The sequence below is a fragment of the Scyliorhinus torazame genome, chromosome 12 (assembly GCF_047496885.1).
Source record: "Scyliorhinus torazame isolate Kashiwa2021f chromosome 12, sScyTor2.1, whole genome shotgun sequence".
Taxonomy (NCBI): Eukaryota; Metazoa; Chordata; class Chondrichthyes; order Carcharhiniformes; family Scyliorhinidae; genus Scyliorhinus; species Scyliorhinus torazame.
The window spans coordinates 25,323,777-25,338,158 of record NC_092718.1 but is presented as its reverse complement, the minus strand read 5'-3'; the positions used below and the strand labels follow the sequence as shown (position 1 = coordinate 25,338,158).

Below are 14,382 nucleotides of genomic sequence, written 5' to 3'. Positions count from 1 at the left end.
TTGCTTAAGTTCCAGTTATTTAGTTAGACTATTGGGACGAGAATCAGGGGCGGGATTCTCCGCAATCGGCGCGATGTCCGCCGACCGGCGCCAAAAACGGCACGAATCAGACCGGCATTGCGCCGCCCCAAAGGTGCGGAATCCTCTGCCCCTTGAGCGGCCGAGCCCTAACCTTGAGGGGCTAGGTCAGCGCCGGACTGATTTCCGCCCCACCAGCTAGCGGGAAAGGCCTTTGGTGCCCTGCCAGCTGGCGCGGAAATGACATTGCTGGGCGGTGCATGCGCGGGAGCGTCAGCGGCCGCTCACGGCATCCCCGCGCATGCACAGTGGAGGGAATCTCTTCCGCCTCCGCCATGTTGGAAACCGTGGCGAAGGCGGAAGGAAAAGAGTGCCCCCACGGCACAGGCCCGCCCGCGGATCGGTGGGCCCCGATCGCGGGCCAGGCCACCATGGGGCCTCATAGTAACTGGCCCCTCCGGTGCCAGATCGCCCCCCACCCCCCCCCAGGACCCCGGAGCCCGCCCGCGCCACCTTGTCCCGCCGGTAAGAGAGGCGGTTTAATCCACGCCGGCGGGACAGGCATTCTAGCAGCGGGACTTCGGCCCATCCGGGCCGTAGAATCGCGCGGGGGGGCCCGCCAACCGGCGCGGCGCGATTCCCGACCCCGCCGAATATCCGGTGCCGGAGAATTCGGCAACCGGCAGGGGCGGGATTCACGCCAGCCCCCGGCGATTCTCCGACCCGGTGGGGGGTCGGAGAATCGCACCCTATTAATCCACAGTTTGGATGCCGGCGTGGGGACATAGTCCCATTAACGGACAATCCAGCCCCATGTTTCTTCACTTGATAGTCTTGAATTGTTCTGATCGACTCCAAATTGATTAGGTCAATACAGATTTTCTAACACAAAGAAACTCAGGAGTTTGGATCAAATCCCAAACTGATTTGTTTACCTGCTTATCTTTGGCTCCAGTGGGAATATAGCTCCAGTTGCTTACTCTCTTATTCCACCTTACCTTTGTTAAAAGTTAGTTGATAGCTAACTTTTTCTTGTTATCCTCGCTAGCTTACTGATAATTGATTTGATGAAAGAGCATTGACCTGAAAACCTGTTTCTCTCTCCTCAGCTGCTGCCAGTCTTTCTCCCCCAGCATTTTCTGTTGTCAATTCCAATTTCCAGCATTTGCAGCATTTGCAGTACTCATAATTCTTATTTGTCCCTCTGCCCTTGTCAGTTTCCTGTCGTTAACTCGTTCCTGGGATCCGAGATTACAAGCGCACTTAAGCAATGTAATGGTTTAATAAGTCAGAGCATGCGTACTTCAATTGACATTTATTCTCACAAAGCAATTAATAAACACGGGAAGATTCTCAGATAATCAATGGCATGAGGATCGATGGAAATTAATGTGTTCATGAGCAAGGAAGAGCTGTGGTGGAAAACTTTGTGTGTTAGAGAGTGAAGGATAATTGTGGGACAAATGGGTTCTCTGCAAGAAAATCTCAGTATTACATTCTTAAATATTGGTGACTACCACACCTGAACTAATATGATTAGTTTTATACAATGTAAGAAAATCAGATTTTCAATCATGGACAGAATTTCCCTCCCTGGATCTGCACGCAAGAGGTACAGTTGACAGACGAGCCTCCTTTTATGCTTTACTAGCCACGGCAAAATTTCATGACACCGATAAAGGGAGCTGCACACATTAGATAATTGATCTCAAGATCCTGTTGTTAAATTGAAGCAACTCGAAGCCCCTTTTCCAATTTGAAAGCATAAACCTTACTGAATTTTTTGCTTTTTCTTTCGCGCGATGTTACAAAGTTTTTTCAACAGTAGAACTGTCAACACTGTAACCATTAGTAACACAGATAACAGGAGGATCATCACATCCACACAATAGTAAACATACCAGGGGAGCCGGTAAGATTCTGAGCGTAAATGTGCTGCACCTTTGTGTCGAGCAACATACTCAATCCAGAAAATGGCTCTCTCCATTGGAGACTCTGGTTGATCCCTGTGGAGAGCAGAGAGTTTCTGCATGTTATCCCGATAGGATGTGTTGTTTATTACTTCGTTAAGTGCCTGCAAAAGATCGCTTGACTGCATGGCTGCGACATTAATCACTTTTGCTGCCCCTCGGGTTTCAAGTCTGTGTAAATTGTCAAACTGGTCAAAAAGCAGAGGGATGCCAACGACTGGCACCCTGTGATAGATGGCTTCATAAACTCCATTGGTGCCACCATGGGCAACAAAGGCTCGTGTCTTGGGGTGCCCTAGAAGGTCATTCTGGGGGATCCATTTTGCCAGTAGCGTATTATTTCCTAAATTGGGAGGGATCTTTCCATCGTGTCTCCAAATAACTTTCTGAGGTACTTGAGCAAAGGCCTCTGCTATTTTCATTGTAATTTGCATTGGCAAAGAGCTGACAATGGTCCCCAGAGACATCACAATAATCCCATGTTCCCCTGAGGATTGGACAAACTCTTCAAACTCTGCTGCTAGAGGTTTGGATGGTTTACACTGGAATCCCCCAATGTAAACAATGTTTGGCATGGTGGGCCTCGGGAATTCAAATATAAAATCAACCCTCATCAGCCACACATCTGCCCTCAGGAGAATCGTCTCGATATCTGTGTCTGGGCCCAGATATCGATGGCAGAGTTCATTGTACATCGGGTTGGTTAGAAATTGTGAAAAAGATAGTTGAAAAAGATTTTGAAGGACATTTTGTGTCCTTTGGAAAAAACTCATTTTATCTGTCAATTGCGATCCAGGGAATGGAATATATGAAGGAGGCGATGGAGCAAGGAGAAAATGTGCTTCCCCACTGCTGAGCCATCGAACATTATACACCAAAGGGAGCTTTAAATAATAAGCAAGCATTGCACCCGTAGGAAAAACAGGATCAGTAAGTACTAAGTCAAAGTGCGTAATATCAAGTTGATTTAACAAAGTTTTGTTTTCGAAAATTGCAATATTTAACATTCGATGCAAAGTGTGATAGGCGTGCATGAAAGACATCAGTTTGTACTGGAACTTAACAAGCCCCCATGTTGTCCAACCATGCTGTAAGGATTCTAGCGTCTCTCGTACAAAACCATCCATAAATTCTTCACTGCTGTTTCTCACAAGGAATCCTGGCATTTCAACCAGAATGGATTGATATAGGTCAGGCTTCTCATTGATGTAGCAAGCTGATGAGGCATAAAGCACAGTGGCTGTGTGACCATGAAGTTTCAGTTCTTCTATTAGAATTCTCATATTGACCCAGTGGCTTCCACTAACAGGAACAACCAATATATTAGCCCCCTGTGTAATTGGACAGGACAGGGTGCTGATGACACCAAGAATGTATGCAACCTGGAACCTGCTTTTCCATACAACACCCTCCATATTGAGAGCAAATAACTTCTAGACCCTGTTGGAGAACAGAAGAGAAATATTATTAATACACAGTAAGGTATCCAGTCCTGAATGCTTGAAACAAAGCCATTTCTTGATTTTGATTTCCGGATTATAAAATGATGTTAGAATTTCTACCGGAAAGCACATAAAACACTGGTAAAACATAAAGTAGTCATAAAATTTGTTTTCCATAAAAATTGAATCTCCTGTTCCAGTGGCGGCCATGGTGAAAGTGATCGCACATTTGACACCTCCCGCTTGAGGCGATTTTTTCGGTCCTTTTCCCCGGGTGCCGGGCGGATGTTTTGGAGGAAAAGGGTGTAGTGGTGGTGGAGGAAAGTTATACTCCACTGGTGAGGTGGGTGGATGGATTCGTGGACCAGAAATGATGTTTAGAAGAAAGGAGCTGCAAGAACAAGAAGAAACTCTTTGTGCGACACTGTGAAAGATGGCGGAAAGCAAGAGATCGGCCCTATCAGCAATTGGACTTTCTGAACAAAACATTCAGTTGGCAGAGGAGGGAGGGCCCAGCAAAGGTGGTAGATCCACTGAAGGCGGGGATCGACTGTGTGGAACTGAGGCTGAAGACCCAGAGCCAGGCGATCCAGAAGGTGGAGGAGGCGTTGAGGGAGCAGGAGGAGCAGCTTAGACGTAGAATTTACAGTGCAGAAGGAGGCTCTTGGAAAGAGCATCCCATTTGAGCCCACACCTCAACCCCATCTGCGTAACCCGGCAACCCCACCCAACCCCTTCGGACACTAAGGGCAATTTATCATGGCCAATCCACCTAACCTGCATATCTTTGGACTGTGGGAGGAAACCGGAGCACCCGGAGGAAACCCACGCACACACGAGGAGAACGTGCAGACTCCACACAGGCAGTGACCCAAGCCGGGAATCGAACCTGGGACCTTGGAACTGTAAAGCGACAGAACTAACCACTGTGCTACTGTGCCACCCACTGTGCTACTGTGCTGCCCACCTGTGCGACCGTGCTGACTACACGTACCTCCTTGGCCGCCAATATTGGGATGTTCAGGGAGACCCAGAAGCGGCTCAAGGAGAAAGTGGAGGATTTGGAGAATCGCTCCCGGAGGCCAAATCTGAGAATAATGGGGATGCCTGAGGGCATCGAGGGAGTGGATGCAGGCTCTTATGTAGTCAAAACGTTGGAGCAGCTAATGGGGGAGGAGACCTTCGACTGGCCCCTGGAGGTCAATTAGGCGCATAGAGCGCCAATGAGGCAGTGGCAGGCGAATGAGCCGACAAGGGCGATGGTGGTGAGGCTACACCGGTTCTTCGATAAAGAGAAGATCTTGCAGTGGGCCAGGCAAATGAGGAGATGTATCTGGGAGGGCTACGAGCTCCGGGTATATCAGCACCTGGGCACGGAACTGGCTAAGAGGAGAGCTGGATTGAACCGTGTCAAGGCTGCCCTCATGAAGCAGGGAGTGAACATAAGAACATAAGAACTAGGAACAGGAGTAGGCCATCTGGCCCCTTGAGCCTGCTCCGCCATTCAATGAGATCATGGCTGATCTTTGTGGACTCAGCTCCACTCTCCAGCCCGTACACCATATCCCCGAATCCCTTTATTCTTTAGAAAGGTATCTATCTTTTTCTTTAAAACGTTTAAAGAAGGAGCCTCAACTGCTTCACAGGGCAAGGAATTCCAGAGATTCACAACCCTTTGGGTGAAGAAGTTCCTCCTACACTCCGTCCTAAATCTACCTCCCCTTATTTTGAGGCTATGCCCCCTAGTTCTGCTTTCCCCGACCAGTGGAAACAACCTGCCCGCATCTATCCTATCTATTCCCTTCATAATTTTATATGTTTCAATAAGATCCCCCCGCATCCTTCTAAACTCCAATGAGTACAGTCCCAGTCTACTCAACCTCTCGTCATAATCTAATCCCCTCAACTCTGGGATCAACCTAGTGAATCTCCTCTGCACTCCCTCCAGTGCCAATATGTCCTTTCTCAGGTAAGGAGACCAAAACTGAACACAATACTCCAGATGCGGCCTCACCAACACCCTATACAATTGCAGCATAACCTCCCTAGTCTTGAACTCCATCCCTCTAGCAATGAAAGACAAAACTCGATTAGCCTTCTTAATCACCTGTTGCACCTGCACACCAACGTTTTGCGACTCGTGCACCAGCACACCCAGGTCCCTCTGCACAGCAGAATGTTTTAACATCTTACCGTTTAAATAATAATCCATTCTGCTGTTATTCCTCCCAAAATGGATAGCCTCACACTTGGCAACATTGAATTCCATCTGCCAGACCCTAGCCCATTCACCTATCCAAATCCTTTTGCAGACTTCCGGTATCCTCTGCACTTTTTGCTTTACCACTCATCTTAGTGTCGTCTGCAAACTTTGACACATTGCACTTGGTCCCCAACTCCAAATCGTCGATGTAAATTGTGAACAACTGCAGGCCCAACACTGATCCTTGAGGGACCCCACTAGTTACAGGTTGTCAACCAGAGAAACACCCATTTATCCCCACTCTCTGCTTTCTGTTAGTTAACCAACCCTCTACCCATGCTACCACTTTACCCTAAATGCCATGCATCTTTAGTTTATGCAGCAACCTTTTGTGTGGCACCTTGTCAAAAGCTTTCTGGAAATCCAGATATACCACATCCATTGGCTCCCCGTTATCTACTGCACTGGTAACGTCCTCAAACAATTCTACCAAATTAGTCAGATACGACCTACCCTTTGTGAACCCATGCTGCGTCTGCCCAATGGGACAATTTCCCTCCAGGTGCCCCGCTATTTCCTCCTTAATGATAGATTCCAGCATTTTACCTACAACCGAAGTTAAGCTTACCGGCCTATAATTACCCGCTTTCTGCCAACCTCCTTTTTTAAACAGTGGTGTCACGTTTGCTACATTCCAATCCTCTGGGACCACCCCAGAGTCTAGTGAATTTTGATAAATTATCACTAGTGCGTTTACAATTTCCCTAGCCATCTCTTTTAACACTCTGGGATGTATCCCATCAGGGCCAGGAGTTTGGGATGCTATATCTGGCCCACCTCTGGGTGACCAACAATGGCCGTGAGTATTATTTTGGAACACCGGAGGAGTCAATGGAGTTTTTGAGAGACAGGAGAGGGAGGAAATTGAACTTTGGAGGAAATGTGAAGCGATGTTGGTTCTCTCTGCCTTGTTTGTTGTATTGCTTTGTTTTCCTTTTGTGTGGTGGTTAGGGGTGTTATTGAAAATATGGAAAGATGTGTCATTTGAAACATGGAAGTCTGGCAATACCTGATTTAAGAAACATGAGCAGATACAGGGAAAGATCCCACAAAGGGTTAACAGCAGCTGCCAGGAGAGGATTGTAAAATGCAGATAACTTTAGTCAAACAGGACAAAACCAAACAAAACAAACAGGATTTTTGTATGAAGCTAAAAACAATGGTTCACACCTTCATTGAAATTAACTATCTTAGTAAGCAGCTGGAAAGGATGAGGTTCAGTTGAATTTGGTGACAATTCTAGGTGTGAAATTCTGCTAACACCAAGTAAATAAAATAAAATTGGAGACTATCAGTCTACGAGAAACATAATTTAAAGCTAAAATCAAAGTCAAAATTATGAGCTGAGGACACAATTGGAAAATAAAACTATAGAAATGACAGGAACCAAACCAAAATTCACACCTCTTGAAATCAAAGCATTTTTGAACATCACAGAGGAACTTTGAACATCACAAAGGAAACAATGTAATCAGAGACCTGAGAGGTGAGGTCATGTCAAAATGAATACTTAGTTGTATTAGAATGTTTAGATCAAAGATACTTTTTACAATCCAAGTCAAATAAAAGTTACTTTACAATAAAGTCTTAAAAACTTAATAACTGTTAGAAAGAGAATATAAACCCAGAGACCAGAGCAGGAACAACCAGAACTCAGAGAGAAGCAGAGAGGCGGAGAAGCAGAGAAGGAACAAGCAGCTCAGAGTCAGATTACAGTCAGCTCGGCCATGGGAAAGGGACAGGGCATAGTAGCCGAGCTAAAATAGCTAATACATCTAAGGAAGACTAGAATTTAAAGAGGAGGCAGAGTCAGCTCAGAGATAGCCAGCAGAGTCAGCTCTCATAGCTTGGTACATGGGAAAGATAGGACATAGCAACCGAACTAACCAGCGAATACATCTAAAGAAGACCAGACTTTAAAGAAGATTGATTGTCAAGGTGGGCCTGAAGGTCCCTTCAACCAACCAGAAGGATCCAGAAGCAAGTTATTTTTCCTTTCTGTAAAGAAAGTAATTGCAGCTTTTAAAAGAAAAAATATAATAATAAAATAACTTAACTTAACCTGAAACAGTGGTTATTCCAAAGTCTACTTTACTTACATAGCAATGCGGGACCCAGGATTGATGCTACTAAGTGGTAAGTAGATGACGACTTCGGTGAAGGTATGGGTTATACCGGGGGATAACTTGAAAATATAATTTGAACTGAATAGCACCCACTGAAGCCTGCATCGGAGTCGGGGAGTGAGAATCCCTGTTCACCATTTAGAATGCCGGCCCTTTTTGGTATAGGGGGACTTCTAAGAATAGTGGTGAGTTTTCAACAACATGGCGCCCAACGTTTAATTAAAACCCTGTTAATTACGCCTAGCGAGTTGCTTTAATTTCTACATGGCACCCTACATGTTAGCACCGTGTTAATTACGCCCAGCCAGTTGTTTTGCTTTCTCCATGGCACCCAGCGTGGAGGCCTAGAATATTAGAAGTTTGTAGGTAAAGCGAGGCTAGAATATTAGAAGTTTCTAGCTGAGCAGAATGAGGGCTAGAATATTAGAAGTTTCTAGTTGGGCAGAATGGGGGCTAGAGTGAGAGCTAGAATATTAGAAGTTTCTAATTTCCAAGATACGGTTGGAATATTAGAAGTTTCTAACCGGCACAAAGGCGAGAATATTAGAAGTTTCTGGTTGATGTGTGAGTCAGACTTTACCTGCCGAGTTTAGTCTGGAAAGTCATGTGTGATTGACTTTTGTAAGGATATTCTGTGGATCGAGGGGACTAAAACTCAGGTTGGGTGTGAAAATCAGCAGACTAGAAGATACTGACCCTGAGAAAAAGTCTGCAAGACATTTTGGTGACAGCACTAAAAATCTTGCATCCATTACTGGTAAAAGAGGCCAAAAAATAAATCATCCTTACAGTAAGGCAGATTGTGAGGCGCAAGCCTAGAGGAATAGGGACGCTTAGAATCTTTAGAGGCCAATAACCAATCGATCCTTAACTAAAACGGGAAAATAGTGCCTTAGTTAGCCTTGGATAGGGCTCAGAAAGGGTACTTATCCTTAATTTCAGAGTGTAACTGAAAGGGACAACCTGGAACAGAACTTAGAATTCCGAAAAATGGCAAATAGAAAAATCCTCTTGCTCTGAAACACGGTCAAGAGAGTTGAAGCAATGAAACAAGAGTGGAAGAAATTAACAGAGGCAAGAAACTCCTGCATAAGTGAGACTTATCAGCATGGAAAGGTCTCAATTTTTGTTCAGAGTAACTAAAACCGTACAGAATAGAGGTCCAAGATCTCAGTGGATAAACGTGAGTGTGTGTTTAATAAGGGTTTGTGAAACCCTACAAAGTAGAGATCCAAAATCTGAGTGTATGAATGATTGTGTGTATGTTTAGTAAGGAGTTGTGAATTTCCTTTGGTGTTTATATTTTTTTTAAATGTTGTATTTTGCAAAACCGAGTTTCACATCAATTGGAAGTTATAAATGGCAGGTAGAAATGTGATCAGTATTATGAGGTGGTAAATTAGTATGTTCAGAACTAAATTAGTCTTAGAATAAACAGATAAAGAGTTTGTACTCCGCAGCAGTCAGCTGTGTGCAGGAAATCACTTTGAAACTGATGAGTTGAAATTGACACTGCATAGCTCCGCAGGGTCCTAGTGCCTGAGAATCACAATCATGCCAATAGCAAAAAAAAAATGATGTTTTGAATGTTAAATACATTGAAGAAGGAGCTTTGGAGAATAAAGATATTGGATCAAAAGTTAAATTAAGAGATTTACTTGCAGTATCAGGAAATGAGAATCTGATGGCAGGAAAAGATTTAATAAAAATAGATGCAGATAAAATTAAGATATTAAAACAATTGATAACACAGAGGACGTTTGGGTGAAGCTACCAACTAAAACTGCAGGAAAAATAATCAGTGAAGCTGTGAAATGTAAAGACAAGATTGTTCAAAATGGGGGTAAACATACAGTTGAATTAGAGAAGCATGGTGTCTGGAGCAAAATAAATTGTATCACAATTAAAACACATGACCCAATTGGTAGGAAGACAGTGAATTAAAACTCATTAGCAGCATTGATAGGACAGATGATTAAGTTAAAATGTCATGTTTGGAACTTACCTTCATAAAAATCCGGTCGTAATCAAAATAAAGTAATTAAAGTAAATGCAGTAGCAATATCAAAGAACAAGAACAAAGAAAATTACAGCACAGGAACAGGCCCTTCGGCCCTCCCAGCCTGCGCCGATCCAGATCCTTTATCTAAACCTGTGACCTATTTCCCAAGGATCCACTTCCCTCTGTTCCCCGCCCGTTAATATATCTGTCTAGATGCATCTTAAATGATGCTATTGTGCCCGCCTCTACCATCTCCGTTGGCAAAGCGTTCCAGGCACCCACCACCCTCTGCGTAAAATACTTTCCACGCACATCTCCCTTAAACTTTCCCCCTCTCACCTTGAAATCATGACCCCTTGTAATTGACACCCCCACTCTTGGAAAAAGCTTGTTGCTATCCACCCTGTCCATACCTCTCATAATTATTTAGACCTCAATCTGGTCCCCCCTCAACCTCCGTCTTTCCAAAGAAAACAATCCTAATCTACTGAACCTTTCTTCATAACTAGCACCCTCCATACCAGGCAACATCCTGGTGAACCTCCTCTGCACCCTCTCTAAAGCATCCACATCCTTCTGGTAATGTGGCGACCAGAACTGCACGCAGTATTCCAAATGTGGCCTAACCAAAGTCCTATACAACTGTAACATGACCTGCCGACTCTTGTACTCAATACCCCGTCCGATGAAGGCAAGCATGCTGTATGCCTTCTTGACCACTCTATCAACCTGTGTTGCCACCTTCAGGGTACAATGGACCTGAACTCCCAGATCTCTCTGTACATCAATTTTCCCCAGGACTCTTCCATTGACCGTATAGTCCGCTCTTGAATTAGATCTTCCAAAATGCATCACCTCGCATTTGCCTGGATTGAACTCCATCTGCCATTTCTCTGCCCAACTCTCCAATCTATTTATATTTTGCTGTATTCTCTGACAGTCCTCCTCGCTATCTGCAACTCCACCAATCTTAGTATCATCTGCAAACTTGCTAATCAGACCACCTATACCTTCGTCCAGATCATTTATGTATATCACAAACAACAGTGGTCCGAGCACGGATCTCTGTGGAACACCACTAGTCACCTTTCTCCATTTTGAGACACTCCCTTCCACCACTACTCTCTGTCTCCTGTGGCCCAGCCTGTTCTTTATCCATCTAGCTAGTACACCCTGAACCCCATACAACTTCACTTTTTCCATCAACCTGCCATGGGAAACTTTATCAAACGCCTTACTGAAGTCCATGTATATGACATCTACAGCCCTTCCCTCACCAATTAACGTTGTCACTTCTTCAAAGAATTCTATTAGGTTTGTAAGACATGACCTTCCCTGCACAAAACCATGCTGCCTATCACTGATAAGTCTATTTTCTTCCAAATGTGAATAGATCCTATCCCTCAGTATCTTCTCCAACAGTTTGCCTACCACTGATGTCAAGCTCACAGGTCTATAATTCCCTGGATTATCCCTACTACCCTTCTTAAACAAAGGGACAACATTAGCAATTCTCCAGTCCTCCGGGACCTCACCTGTGCTCAAGGATGCTGCAAAGATATCTGTTAAGGCCCCAGCTATTTCGTCCCTCGTTTCCCTCAGTAACCTGGGATAGATCCCATCCGGACCTGGGGACTTGTCCACCTTAATGCCTTTTGCAATACCCAAATCTTCCCCCTTTCTTATGCCGACTTGACCTAGAGTATTTAAACATCCATCCTTAGCCTCAACATCCGTCATGTCCCTTTCCTTGGTGAATACCGATGCAAAGTACTCATTAAGAATCTCACCCATTTCCTCTGACTCCACGCATAAATTCCCTCTTTTATCTTTGAATGGGCCAATCCTTTCTCTAGTTACCCTCTTGCTCTTTATATACGAATAAAAGGCTTTGGGATTTTCCTTAACCCTGTTAGCCAAAGATATTTCATGACCCCTTTTAGCCCTCTTTATTGCGCATTAGAGATTTGTCCTACTTTCCCGATATTCCTCCAAAGCTTCATCAGTTTTAAGTCGCCTAGATCTTATGTATGCTTCCATTTTCATTTTAACTAGTCTCACAATTCCACCCGTCATCCATGGTTCCCTAATCTTGCCATTCTATCCCTCATTTTCACAGGGACATGTCTGCACTTTCCTTAAAAGACTCCCACATTTCAACTGTGGATTTACCCTTAAAGAGCTGCTCCCAATCCACATTCCCTAGCTCCTGCCGAATTTTGTTATACTTGGCCTTTCCCCAATTTAGCACTCTTTCTTTAGGACCACTCTCGTCTTTGTCCATGAGTATTCTAAAACTTACGGAATTGTGATCGCTATTCCCAAAGTAATCACCGACTGAAACTTTAACCACCTGGTCTGGATCATTCCCCAATACCAGGTCCAGTATGGCCCCTTCCCGAGTTGGACTATTTACACACTGCTCTAAAAAACTCTCCTGGATGCTCCTTACAAATTCTGCTCCATCTACGCCTCCAACACTACATGAGACCCATTCAATGTTGGGGAAGTTAAAATCTCCCTTCCCGACCACCCTATTGCTCCTACATTTTTCTATAATCTGTCTACATATTTGTACCTTTACTTCATGCTCGCTTTTGGGAGGCCTGTAGTAAAGTCCCAACAATGTTACTGCACCCTTCCTATTTCTTAGCTCTACCCATATTGCCTCAGTGCTCGAATCCTCCATCGTGCCCTCCTTAATCACAGCTGTGGTATCATCTCTGACCAATAATGCAACTCCTCCACCCCTTTTACCTCCCTCTCTATCCCTCCTGAAGCATCTATACCCTGGGATATTTAGTTGCCAGTCTTGCCTTTCCCTCAACCAAGACTCTGTAACACCAATAACATCATATTCCCAGGTACTAATCCAAGCCCTAAGTTCATCTGCCTTACCTGCTACACTTCTCGCATTAAAACAAATGCACCTCCTACCACCTGTACCTTTGCGTTCATCATCTCTTTTCTGTCTACACTTCCCCTTAGTCACATTGAGTTTATTATCTAGTACCTTACTGGCTTTAGTTGCTGCCTCTTTACTGACCTCTAACTTCCTAATCTGGTTCCCATCCCACTGCCACATTAGTTTAAAACCTCCCCAACAGTGTGAGCAAAAGCATCCCCTAGGACATTGGTTCCAATCCTGCCCAGGTGTAGACCATCCGATTTGTAATGGTCCCACCGCCCCAGAACCGGTTCCAATGTCCCCAAAATATGAACCCCTCCCTCCTGCACCATCTCTCAAGCCACGTATTCATTCTTACTATTCTTGAATTTCTACTCTGACTGTCTCGTGGCACTGGTAGCAATCCTGAGATTACTACCTTTGCGGTCCTACTTTTTAACTTATCTCCTAACTCCCTAAATTCTGATTGTAGGACCTCACCCCGTTTACTACCTATATCGTTGGTGCCTATATGCACCACGACAACTGGCTGTTCACCCTCCCCCTTCAGTATGTCCTGAAGCCGATCTGAGACATCCCTGACCCGTGCACCCGGGAGACAAAATACCATTCGGGAGTCTCGTTTCCAACCAAAGAAACGCCTGTCTACTCCCCTTCCGGTTGAATCCCCTATGACTATAGCCCTGCCAGTCTTTTACCCGCCCTTCTGTGCAGCAGAGCCAGCCACGGTGCCATGAGCTACTACTGCCTTCCCCTGGTGAGTCATCTCCCCCAGCAATATCCAAAACGGTATACCTGTTTTGGAGGGAGATGACCGCAGGGGACACCTGCACTGCCTTCCTGCTCTTTCTCTGCCTTTTGGTCACCCATTCCCTGTCTCCCTCACCAATCCTAATCTGCGGTGTGACCAACTCACTGAACATGCTATCCACGACCTCCTCAGCATCGCGGATGCTCCAAAGTGAGTCCATCCGCAGTTCCAGAGCCGTCATAAGGTCTAAGAGGAGCTGCAGCTGGACACACTTCCCACACATGAAGGAGTCAGGGGCATCGGCCGGGTCCCTGAAATCCCACATTGAGCACGAGGAGCATAACACGGGCCTGGGATCTCCTGCCTTTTTTACACTTTACCTTAACTGATTACAAATATAATATCAAATAACGAATAAGTGAAAGGAATAAGGATTTTACTTACCAAGCACAATACTTACCAACCCACGAGGAGTTAAATTTCTCCCAGCTACTTACCTTCCCGCAGACCCCTGGCCACTGCTCCCGCCGAAAATCTGAAGGCCGCTTCTCCTGCAAGGTAAGTTTTTAAAGGGTAAACGTACCTTCCCGACAGACCCCTGGCCACTGCTCCCGCCGAAAATCTGAAGCTATACTTGCAGATAAAAGAAAAAGAAAAGAGAGAGCTTACCTGATATTCACTCACCCGCTTAGGTTAGAGGAGGTGGAAGGGTGGGAGAAACTACAAGTGTAGTGTCTCAGGTTTAGCAACCGCCCAACTTAAATAGAGGTAAAAATCAAACACTTAAGCACCTACCTGATTCCCAAGCTGCTGCACTCCGGCTCCCTCTCTCTCTCCCGCTCCCGGAAATGAAGGCCTCTGGTACCTAGGAGCAAGTTTAAACACCTACGTGAATCCCAAGC

General features: G+C 45.1%; 1 pseudogene; it reads right to left on the bottom strand.

Annotated features, from left to right (window-relative positions):
• Positions 1 to 1,316: 1,316 nt before the first annotated feature.
• LOC140387455 (UDP-glucuronosyltransferase 2A1 pseudogene) overlaps positions 1,317 to 14,382 on the bottom strand; it is a 36,825-nt pseudogene continuing 23,759 nt past the window's right edge.